Genomic DNA, 11,109 nt, shown 5'->3' with positions numbered 1-11,109 from the left:
TGGAAAGTCATCTTTAAACAAGACCTGATCCAGAGCACGTCTTTCATCAAACGGATCTTGATTCAGGGATCTGTATGTCCTTGCACACGTCTTTTCTCCCCCGGGATATTTCAGGTCCCCCTCACACCTCTCCCATTCACGCCATCACCTGACCTGAGAAGTGTTGGTGCCTGCTGGATAGCATCTCCTCCTGCCTGGAGAGGGGGAAGCTATCACCATCCTGGTGTTACCTTAATGCATGCTGACTGTGAAGGAAAGCTGCTCCTCAAAGGCAGAGCAGGATTCAAACCTCCTTGCATTAATTCTCTATACACTCAAAATACCAGCTCATATATATGCATAAGCTAGCAATTATAGCAGATATAAACATATAAACATGGATAATGCATGTAGTTAATTAGATCTTGGCCACATGGAGACAAGAATTAATGGTAACCAAATTATTTCAGGATCACAATGACATGAACATACTTGACAGGAAAACATCCCTGCAATACCCTGTGAGGGCAGTTTCTTCCTTTGAAAGTATGGATGTACTGGATGAGAGATTTTTGAAAAACTTTAAAACCAAAGGTCATTTATCATACTCCATATTCTATTAACACAGTTTTATTTTCTATCTCTTCTCCCAAATCCAGGTTCCGTGTTAGCCAATGCTTTGCATCAAGCAGGCTCTGTGTTTAGATCTCATATGTGACACTGGTGTCCATCTTCATTTGCAAAGTTTCAAAACTGGCCACCAATGCCAAAAGTTTTTACTTCTTTTGTAAGGACTGTAGACATACCTGCCACTGTCACATTAACATCAGGAGGAGTGAAGAAAGATTTTGACCTACAGGTCATTTTGCCTTGCATGAGCACTGCTGGCTGGATGATGTTACACACAAGGGTTGTCCTGGCATTTGAACCTACTGAGCTACCAAGAAAAAGCCAAGCAATGTGAGCTGCTAGCATGATGCCATGTTTGAAAAGGAGCATAAATGCTCTGCTGCTCACAGTCACATTGAGAGATGATGCAAACCGTTCTCCGTCATAGCAGCAATAGGTCACACATTTGAAAGGCTTCTCTATTCAGTCCTTTGATGCAACTGTGACAGAAAGGGGATGTTGGGAGCTGTGTATTTGGGATCCCCTGGACTTCCCCTACCACACCTTCCTCCTCCTCCTCCCCTGAGCCATGATGCCCTGCAGCATGTGTAACAGAGGTAGTATAACCCTCTTTTATAGGCAGGGAAGTGACTTTACATCACATTTGGCCACAGACAGCTATGACTGCAGAGTAGTTCCTTCTGAGCTGGCAGTCCTGGGGTGAAGCTGCAGCAGAGGTTGGGGAGAGAGGGGTTTCTCCTGCCAGGGCTGGGGCAGTGGGAGACCTCATGGGAAGGGCCCATCACAGAGCTCAGCTTTGGGTCCTTAATCATTTCGGGTCAGGCCTTGATGCCGTAAACCATGGGAATGAAAAGCGCAACTGAGCTGGTTAAGTGTCCAGGTGAGCTCCTACCAATGCTCTTCCATGGCTCTGCCCAAGCCATCCTGGAAAGGTCCTGCAGCTTTGCAGAGGAGCAGGCATCCTCTGTGCTGTTTTGATACCTAGCTGTAGAGTAAATGGAGATTTGCACCTATTCTGCATCACTCTTTTTTTTTTTTTAAGATATATCTTCCCCCAAGATTCTATTAATTAAATTATTATATTCTATATGTATCTATATATATTAGATTCTATTAATTAAATTATTGTATTTCTATACAATTCAGTATTTGTTTTTATAAAAATTTGGTCTCTAGAAGGCAAAGTTGTCTCCAGAGCCCTTCCTGTACACAAGGATAGATCAGGACCAAAGCAGGATCAGAGCCAGAGAGCCCACAGGTCTGTGATCTGGAGTTGTTTTAGGATTTTGTTGTGATGATGCACAGAGTTGAATGCCCTAAAGGCATTTCAGGATGAAAAGCAGAGATAAAAACTTCTCTTTCTTTCTACTTGTTCATGATCCTTTGTTCTAGACTCTTCAATGCCAGGAGGCCTTTCTTTTTATACTTCTTTAGGTTTGGCAGCTATTGAACCTCTTCAGGCCCAAGCTCAATTGCAATCCATGGGCAATGCCCATGGCTCATGCAGGGACTCAGCAAAACACCTTGATACGCTCTTGCAAAGGAGCACATTCTTCCGAAAAGATAGAGAGAAGCGCCGCTGCTTGCTGAGCAGGAGCCAAGTTTAGTGCAACCACAGATCAAAGAGAGGTGTGAACCTCTCGCCTCCATCTTGGCAGGGAATATTTAATATTGCGCCCAAAAATTAAATGGCAGATTTGTTTACAGAAGTGTTTTCCAAGAGATGCTTGGGCTACGCTCGGCAGCTGCCCTTATCGCTGGTGCTGGGCATACCCTGCGTGTCTGGGTGATTTATCGATTCAAACTGCTTTCCACCAGACTCCCGCTTGCGAGGCAGGGGCATGCTCCAGCATGGCAGAGGAGCCATGAAACAGCTGCAACAGATGGCTTCAGCTCTCCTCTTGGTTTGGCACGCCCCACCAAAACGGTGCCAGATGCGCACACTTGATGAATGGGGAATAATGCGAGAACATTTGTCAACAGTAAACGAAGAGGAATAATGTTCCATAGGGAGATAAAGTTAAACAGGGAGATGTGGGGAATGAGGTGAAGGGGGAAAACTGCAGATGTTTTGAGGAAACACCTGTTAATCCTTGAGGGGAAAGAAGTGGGGAAGGATGCTAAGGACACAGAGATTGAGAGGACTAACTTGTGGTTTTAATGGCTTGAGTGGAGAGATGGGGCTGGCAGACCACGCTGCTGACATTGCAGGTGCCTGTGGCAGAAAGGAAGGAGAGGAGAGCTGTGGCGTGCCAATGGTAACAGCTGAGAGGAGAAGAGAGATGGAATATGGAAAAAAAAACCTCCAAGAAAATTATGGTAATGCTAAGGTAGTCTAGTATTACATTAGATGGTGGGTTTATGAGCCACACAGGTGGCAATTTGAAAAAGATCAGCAAATTCATAGTCAGGATATGTGCAAAAATAGAATGCAGATTTTGCATGATAAAGACTCTTATCTCACTGTCCTTCGTCTGTTTTGTATATAAGTGTATCTTTTTAAAGCAGAAAAAGGTGCTGTGCTTTTTTCCCAACAATCTGAAAATCAGAGAGCTCTTTGTGTATTTTGATCAGTGTGTAACTAACAATTTTGCTAGTCTCAGCTGACCAGACACACCGCAAAGACCCGTCGCCTCCTTGTTCAACGTGCTTTGGTTTTGGTTTCTGTGCTCCAACAACTTAATTGCTACATGTATCTGTCAAAACTTTTAAATTAATGCATGGCCATAGAAGTAATTTGTCTTTGAATTATTTTTGAAAATTTTGAGCAGTTCCAATGTTGACAGAAGTAGCTCTGTTGTTTAACTAAAGTACTATAAAGATCTATCCTCCTGGTAAACATCATGTTCTCTGTCGAACTTGGCCATAAAATTAGGGTACTAGTTTTCATACACATAGCTTTTTTCAGCCACCAGCAAAATCACTGTGAGCTCTCACAAAAGGCATCACTGAAACAGCTGAAGTATTAATACAATCAGCTGAAGGCTTTTCATGTTATGGATGAGAAAATAAGCAAACCTCAAGGAAGAGGGAAAACAAGCACTTGAGGATCATCATAGTCACGCACAGTATCTGGGTAAGGGGAAACCGTAGGTGTTGGATTTGACATTAATTTTGGCACGTGCGTCCAGGCTAATCTAGGCTCTCCAGTGAAATTTTTTGCATTGTGCTAAATGGCCTAAAAGGTACATGGTAGCCCTGGGCTGCGCTTTTATCAATCAACACAACAAATGGCTAGCAAAGATTGAGTTACCAGTTATGCAGTTGATTATGTCTCCAGGGGAAGGATATACACCATAACACCAACAGCTGCTCTTTATAAACATAACTTTTTAATACTGCTGGGCTCGTTTCAAATTGCACGTGATGGCCTTCAGCAGGGTAACCTGGGCCACCAGGCTTACCCCAAAGCAGTGCCAAACAGGGGGGCCACTGTCCTATTCTGCAGCGTGCAAAGATGTTACAAGGATTGAACATTTTGTGGAAGATTTTAGATTTACCGACACTGCCAGCTACATTAGCCTAGTTTCTATTTCTGCACCGTTTTGGGAAGTGCCTTTGAAGGTGCTATAATATCATACAACTTGTACAATTGAAGTTCTACTTAATATGTCCTAAGAACAGCCTATTGATTGTTGTGTGGTGTATGCAGACAGGATCATTTTGGGGTGCTAAAGCACCTTTATTTGAGATTATGTGCCCCTCAACTCCTTATGAACCCTGAGGCAGAAGATGTAGGGAAAGGGCTGTCACAGCCAATCTTGGGGCTTTTTGCTGGAAAATGTGCTCCTGCCATAAGGATCTTTCTAATGGCTGTGGAGGTCTGGGAAATTTTTAGTCCTCTAAGGGTTGGGGGGTTTTTATGATCTCAGTGTATTTTTCAGATCTTGTTCTCAGCAATGATCTCTCTCATAATTTCCCCTATAAGTGGGAAACCTGAGCCCCAGGGAGCTTAATTTGATTTTTTTTTTTTAAGTGTTTGGCACTTGCAGCTCCTCTGTCATTCAGTTGGGACTTGTATTCACTTGCCAGGTTTGATAACGTGAATGCGAGTGTCATGTCCAAGGTCACACAATGAATTAATGCCAGAGCTGGGATTATTATTACTTATTATGGGCGGGCTGGCAATTATACCTATGCCTAAGGCAATCTACAGATTCTATTACAAAAGTCTGCTTTAGTCACTTATACATGCCAAGAAATAAAACTGTTTAGGCTAAAACTCCTTATCTATCCAGGCACCCTTGTACTTGGGGGCAGGCAAAGCAAAGGGGCTATTTCTTGCTTAGTGCTGTTGGTAGCAATTCCCACCTGGAATTCACAGCACTGTATTCTCTCAGATAGCAGTTATCTCATGAGAAACTATCTTCCTTCTAAAAGAAGTCTTGAAAGTTTCTTTTGCATGTGTACTTACACTCACTGTTGGAGTTAGGTACAGTGGGGCAAAGACATTAATTCAAACAGGCAGGTAAGTGTGCAAATGGGGCGCTGAAATTCGATGTTACTGGGATTGCTTCTCCCATCTGCTTTGAACTCTGACAATCACTTGTATCCCACAAATAGTTATATCTCAGCTTGTTGTTAAGTGAAGCCTGCTTAGCTTTATCAGGACTTAGGTAGGTGAATTATGAGGGTAGGTTTACTTTTGGACTGGAAGTCTTAGCATGGGCCAAAACCAGCAGCTCCAGAGGAGTGAATGAGTATTTCAGCCAAATTGGGAAAGGGCAGAGGTGGGACTGAAACAGCTGCTAAGATCAGTGGCCTTTTGTGAGCTGTAACATTTACTGGGTAGATAAATGGAGGAGTAAAGAAGAAATGATTCCTGTTCTTCCAAAATTGTTTAGGTTCTGAAAATATACCCAGAGCTCGCTCTGGCTAAAGAGGCAGCGTCCAAGCCTCTCTTCACTCAGGGCATCTGTCAGTGCTGTGTCACTAGCTTTGCAGAGGGAGCCCTGAGATACAGGGGCATTAAGTAGGGGCAGAAAGGCAGCAGTGCAGACAGGGACTGGATTCATCTCCCTCAGTGTGAGTGGGGCAGGGGATGGAGAGGGGGAGGAAGCAGAAAGCTCCCTACATTGTCCCTGCAAATTTTGGTTTTAGAGGTTTCGGAGAGCTGGGTGTCTGAGTTTTCAAGCTAAGGCTCATCTGCATCATTTACCCAAGTGTAGTATAGTTTGTGCTGGCAGGAAAGCTCCTGCCTGTGCTCTGGGCCTCTGCCAGCCCCCAGGCCTGGAGGGTGCAAGCTGCAGGGGCTGGGCATGGGAGGGACCAAACACCCTGAGCCTCTGGGTTTAGAGACAGCTGAAGAAATTCACAGAAAGAAAAGAGAAAAAGAAAAAGTCCATCAAGGTCATTAAATACAGTTTGCTTCTATCTCGGTCCCTAAACCAAAACCTGTGAGAATTCAGGAAATTGTTCTGGGGAATATATATTCCCAAGCATGAACTACTAGCCATTGCTGGAGGCAAGAAAATGGGCTAGGCTAACCTACATCTGGCCCAAGGCAGGCGTTTTTGTGGCACACTACACACAGCAAGGCCATCTCACGCTGAGTGCAGTGCATTTCACATCCCTTCAGTCACCAGAAGTTAGCTGTCGGGTGTGAGTCATCTCCTCTGCCCCTGTAGTCAGCAGCTGGAGACAGGCACCTCCCCTCACCAAAGAAAGCAGGCAGATAACCGGCTTACACCAGATGCCAGCTTCTGATGGCAAAAAGGAGTGAGGTGAATCGCTGATGACAGCGCCCATGAAAAACACAGGGGTCGCAGGGCAGTGAGCGTTTCAGCCTGCTCTCAAGCCTGCGCACAGCTTTGCAGCGATGACATCTTCTTGGAGCCTTGGCTTGAAACACAGGGCAGAAGGGGAAGCCGGGCAGAAGCGAGGCCCTTGGAAATCACACACACTTTGCTGCTTTGTATGAAGGCATCTCCACCTCACCTGTGCCCCAGACCCTGGGCACCATGGTGGCAACAAGGACAGCTGCCCATCAGGAGGGAGCTGGGGTTGGTGTCCTCCAGGTGAGTCTCCATCCCCAGGGACCTGAAGGTCACTGGCGTCCCTGAGGCCACCGCTGCTGTAGCCCAAACACTGCCTGCAGGGGTGGGAAGGCCTGAAGATGTGCAATCCTCCTCATGCCCTGTGTGCCTCCTGGCAAAAGGCTGTGTGCCCGTGGGTTTGTAGGAGCATCAGCATTTGTGCATTTTCTTCCTCCAGGCATGGGGCAGCTGGGTTTGGGTTTTTATGTGCAAATGTCTTATTTGGAAGGGGTATACTGGTGTGACCTGTAGCTGCAAAGGGCAAGAAGAAGCAGGCAGGCCGATGGCTTGCTAGCACAGCTGAATCCCCGGTTCATAGCAGCAAACGCTAATCACATCTTCCTCCCTGCGAGAGCCTGAGTGTAAAGCGTTTGCAAAATATTGACTACCAGCAAAATCTCCGCAGGCTCTCTCTTCCCCTCTGGCTCTGCTACTAAGTCTTTGGCAGTCAATATCTTATGTACAGAACCTACCTCTGAATCATCCAAATTAGATTAAAGGCTCAACAGCACCATAACACGGTTTTAATCTCTGTGTACCATGAACACAAATGTCAGGACAGCAAGGTCAGATTCCCATGAACATCTGTCAGTAGAGCTCTTCCTTTAGAAAGGGCAGTACCAGTGCAAGCTGGTAAGCTTTTGTTTGTTAAAGCTATCCTGGAGATTTACATCCTTCTCAGACACCCACACTCTGGCATCTTCTGTGACTTGGAGAGAATGGCGGGGTGAATCCTGATTGTAAGGGATCAGTGGCAAAACTGCTAACCTCAGTGTAATGAATGGGTAACAAGACCTTGGTACGGTTTCCGCAGGGGGCTGTGCTTTAAAGCTTGCTGCATTTCCTTTGCGTTTCAAAAGCACAGTTGGACTCAATGACCTTAAAGGTCTTTTCCAACCTAAATGATTCCATGATTCTAAAGCAGTTCTTCTAGTGTACACACCTCCCATCACCTTGGAGCAGAGAATTGGCTGAAATTCGTGCTTTGCTTACTCCCTGTGCCTTAGTTGTGGGAGCAGCAGGCTGAATCCGGTGCTGCAGACCCATGGAGATGGCAAAGTGGCCCACCGTACCACCACTGCTTTGGGCCTCAGAGCTTCAACCCCTGACTCTCTTTTTAAACAGCCAAATCCCAATGCTGCTGTAAAGCTAAGAAACCTGACAACATCCACAGGAATACCTCTCCTCCATCGCTAGTCTGCAATCCTTCTGTATCTGTATCTGTACCTGTATCTGTATCTGTATCTGTATCATCGTTAGCCTGTGACCCTTCTGTATGCCCCATCCCTGGAAACATTCAAGGCCAGGCTGGATGGGGCACTGAGCAACCTGATCCAGTTGGAGATGTCTCTGCTCCTTGCAGGGGGGTGGGACTAGGTGACCTTTAAAGGTCCCTTCCAACCCAAACTATTCTATGATTTTATTCTACCTCAGAAGTGCTGGTGCCCTGAGCGTGGGAGCATTTCCCTGCCCGTCATGGTGGAATGGTTCAGCTATTACCTGCTGCGAGAAGCACAGGATCAGGCTCAGCAGCCTTACTTGTCGCTGATTCCTTAGCCTTCTGACGGCATCCTTTTTCAAGAAGCCCTCTTTTCCTCGGTGAGCCTTAGCAAAGGGTAAAGCAATATCCAAAATGAAACTGCGACAGTGGAAGGCAACCAGCTTTACAAGACATTTTCTTTTTTCAGAGAGAAAAGCGATACTGTTTGCATTAACAGATCTGTAATCCACCTTCTCAAGTAGTTAGATGAACTGTGCTGGGAGGCCACGTTCACCCTAAGCTGGTCCCCAGTTGCTTGATGTTTCCACCAGATCCAAATGTGCTACGTAATCGGGCTGACGCCAGCGGATTAAACTTGTCGTTAGTGCCCAGAATCGCCTGGACCGGGGCTGGGGACAACCGTTTTTTATCCAGGTTGTTTCTACAACGTTACCAGGACTTTTGAATCATGCAAACAAAAAAATTGGCTAACATGAAAAGGTTGAGGCTTTCCAGAGCTGTCCAAACGTATGTCCTAACTACCACGTTTTTGCTGCTTATACAACTTTTCATAACTATTTATTGTTCTGGGAAATGAGAAAGGACTGTTTATATGGTAGCTAAAGGAACATGTGGCAAAAGGCCGCTAGCTCTAGGATGAACAATAATTTCATCAGGAACCTGTGGGACATTTCTCTTATCTCCCTAACCCATGTCCCTAGGCCACGCTTTTCACCACGCTCTTCACAGCACTTGGAAGCTGGGCATTTCTGCATGGACAAAAGGAGATGGGTGAAAGTCATTTGTTCCAGGAGACTTAACTCAGGCTTTCAAATCATGTTGCTTGGCAGGGGCCGAGGACATGCTGTTATGAGCTTTTTTCTGTTAGGATGAACCCTTCAGATGCCAACTTCTCATTGGTTTGGAGTTAAAACCGTAAAACCTGACTGGGCTCCATGTCAAGCCATAAATCAGTTTGTCATGTCAGAAAGCCTGGCGCCCACTTTGGGTTAATGTCCAGTCCCCACGGCTTGACCCATGCTTGCTATCCAAACGAACACCTCGGAGACAAGCTAGGAGGTGACACTATCTCCTAAAGGCTATTACTGGACAAGCACTCTGAAGAGAAGAGAGAGAAGAGGGAGATGAAGGGAACAGGAGTTTTCCAGGACTGTGGAAGTAATAAATAAATCCAGCAAAGAAATTGAGTCCCTCAGCAAATACTCCCATTTCAGCCAGGAGGCGAAACAACAGGCAATCTCAGTTTAACAGCACGGTACTTCTTCAGAGAGTACGCTGCTGTGTAAAAGAGTCTTTTGCCTGCAGATGGAGGCTACCCGATGCTATTTCTTCACCTCCTTGTCTTAAAGAGAGTTTCTTCCTCTTAAAAAAACACCTTAAAATAGTTCAGCTTTGGGTCAAGGGCTGTGTCTCTGCTGCAACTTGCTCTGCCAGAAGTACATGGAAATGTAGAGCTGAGCCCAGCATTGGCAAGAAGTTGGACAGGTTGTAACCCCATCTCTGCACTGAGCTTAGGCAGGTTTTCCTCTGGAGCCAGGGAGACACTGCCCATGGGAGCTGCTGGGAGAGGTTTTTCCCACTTCTAATATCTTGCTCCTTCCATGTACGAGCATCCCCTTCACCTGGCATCACACCTGGGATGTTGCAGCGGGAAGAGAGCCGAGCAGAGAGCTCACTCCTGAGCTACAGTCCTGCAGCCCATACGGATTTATTTCATGACCTCAGGCTAGTCTCTGAAGTCTCTGTCTTTTTTTCTGTGAAATGGTAGCACTGGCACTACCTCCCTCCACGTGAGGCAATGCAGGGACAAAACGAGGCAGGACACGAGGCACAGACAAGGCTGCACACCTGGGATGGACGGACAGACGGACAGACAGACAAAGGGGAATTGGAGTTTGTTACATCCGCAGAGCAGTCACGGTGTTACTGTCAATCCCAGAGCCCCGACAGATAATCTGAGAAATCAGAGTTCCTTATAGCTCAGCCAAAATATTGCACCCTGAAATAACACCAGCTTCCTGGGGTCCCTCGCAGGACCTCCCTACAGCAGGTGAGTGCATTTTAGGATCAGGCACTCCCAAATGGAGCAGAGCGAAGGGCCGGGGCTGCTCGGGAGTGGAGCAGCCCTTTCTGTCGAGGGCCTCGTGCCACTCTAGCTGTGATGCCTTAAAAGGCTGGTGGCACAGAGGTGCTGCGGTCCTTATCTCCTGCAGATGGCTGGTACTCAGGAGATATTATATTTATAGCTCGTCCCAAGCACGAATGCCTAACTGTCTAATTACTAAACACATAGTCTGGGCAATCCAATAAAGCAGCGGGTCTGTCCTCGTCCTCCCTCATTTGCAGACTCGCAAGCAGAGGCAGCACCAAGCTGCAGCAAGGTAAGGCAGTGACTTATTTTGGTTTTCACTGTCCTTCGGGCCCTTTTCTCCTTTTCACCTCCCCTTTGCAACAATTTCTCAGGGCTTTGCATAGACATCCTGACGGGAGTGCTGCTTTCTTACAGGAAGAGTGGTTTTTTAAGATGTTTGTTCCCTTCTTGCTGCCAGGGCACATACAGAGCGTCTCTCTTTGTATTTCCAGTCTGCTGTTGGGAACCAGGTGCTAACTAACAGCTGCTCTTTACTTTCTGCGCTAATAATACGCTGTCATGTTTTCACGTACTCAAGCAACGCAACCATGTCTAACTATAGACACTTCCCTGGTTTGAATAGCAAACTGAATGACTTCAGGCAGAAAGCTTTTGATTAGGTTTTTTTTTTTCCTTCTCTATCAGCATTTTCTTCTTTATGATGAATATTTGGAAAACGAATAGATAGTGAGAAAAAAGAGGACAGAAGGAACATTCTACTTTTTTTCCCCTCTTTCAGACCATTTTCTAATGGCCGTGAAAGAAAGCAAGGCAAATTACAGGCGAAGCTTGCTGATTTGATGTTTAAACAATTACTTGTTATGGATTACAGC

At 46.0% G+C, this 11,109-nt stretch overlaps 1 protein-coding gene across 2 annotated transcripts in view; it reads left to right on the top strand.

The window, feature by feature from the left end:
- Positions 1 to 10,405: 10,405 nt before the first annotated feature.
- Positions 10,406 to 11,109, top strand: part of FHL2 (four and a half LIM domains 2) — a 44,594-nt gene continuing 43,890 nt past the window's right edge. The window contains exon 1 of one of the 2 annotated variants that reach the window (XM_086769672.1): positions 10,406 to 10,526. The gene's annotated coding sequence lies outside the window, so the exon portion shown is untranslated. The remainder of the gene's footprint in view (positions 10,527 to 11,109) is intronic. The other variant, XM_086769685.1, reaches the window with a different exon arrangement.

Source organism: Chlamydotis macqueenii, chromosome 1 (assembly GCF_036417535.1).
Source record: "Chlamydotis macqueenii isolate bChlMac1 chromosome 1, bChlMac1.mat, whole genome shotgun sequence".
NCBI lineage: Eukaryota > Metazoa > Chordata > Aves > Otidiformes > Otididae > Chlamydotis > Chlamydotis macqueenii.
Note: the sequence above shows the minus strand (reverse complement) of the source record. Positions and strands in the feature narration are given on the sequence as shown.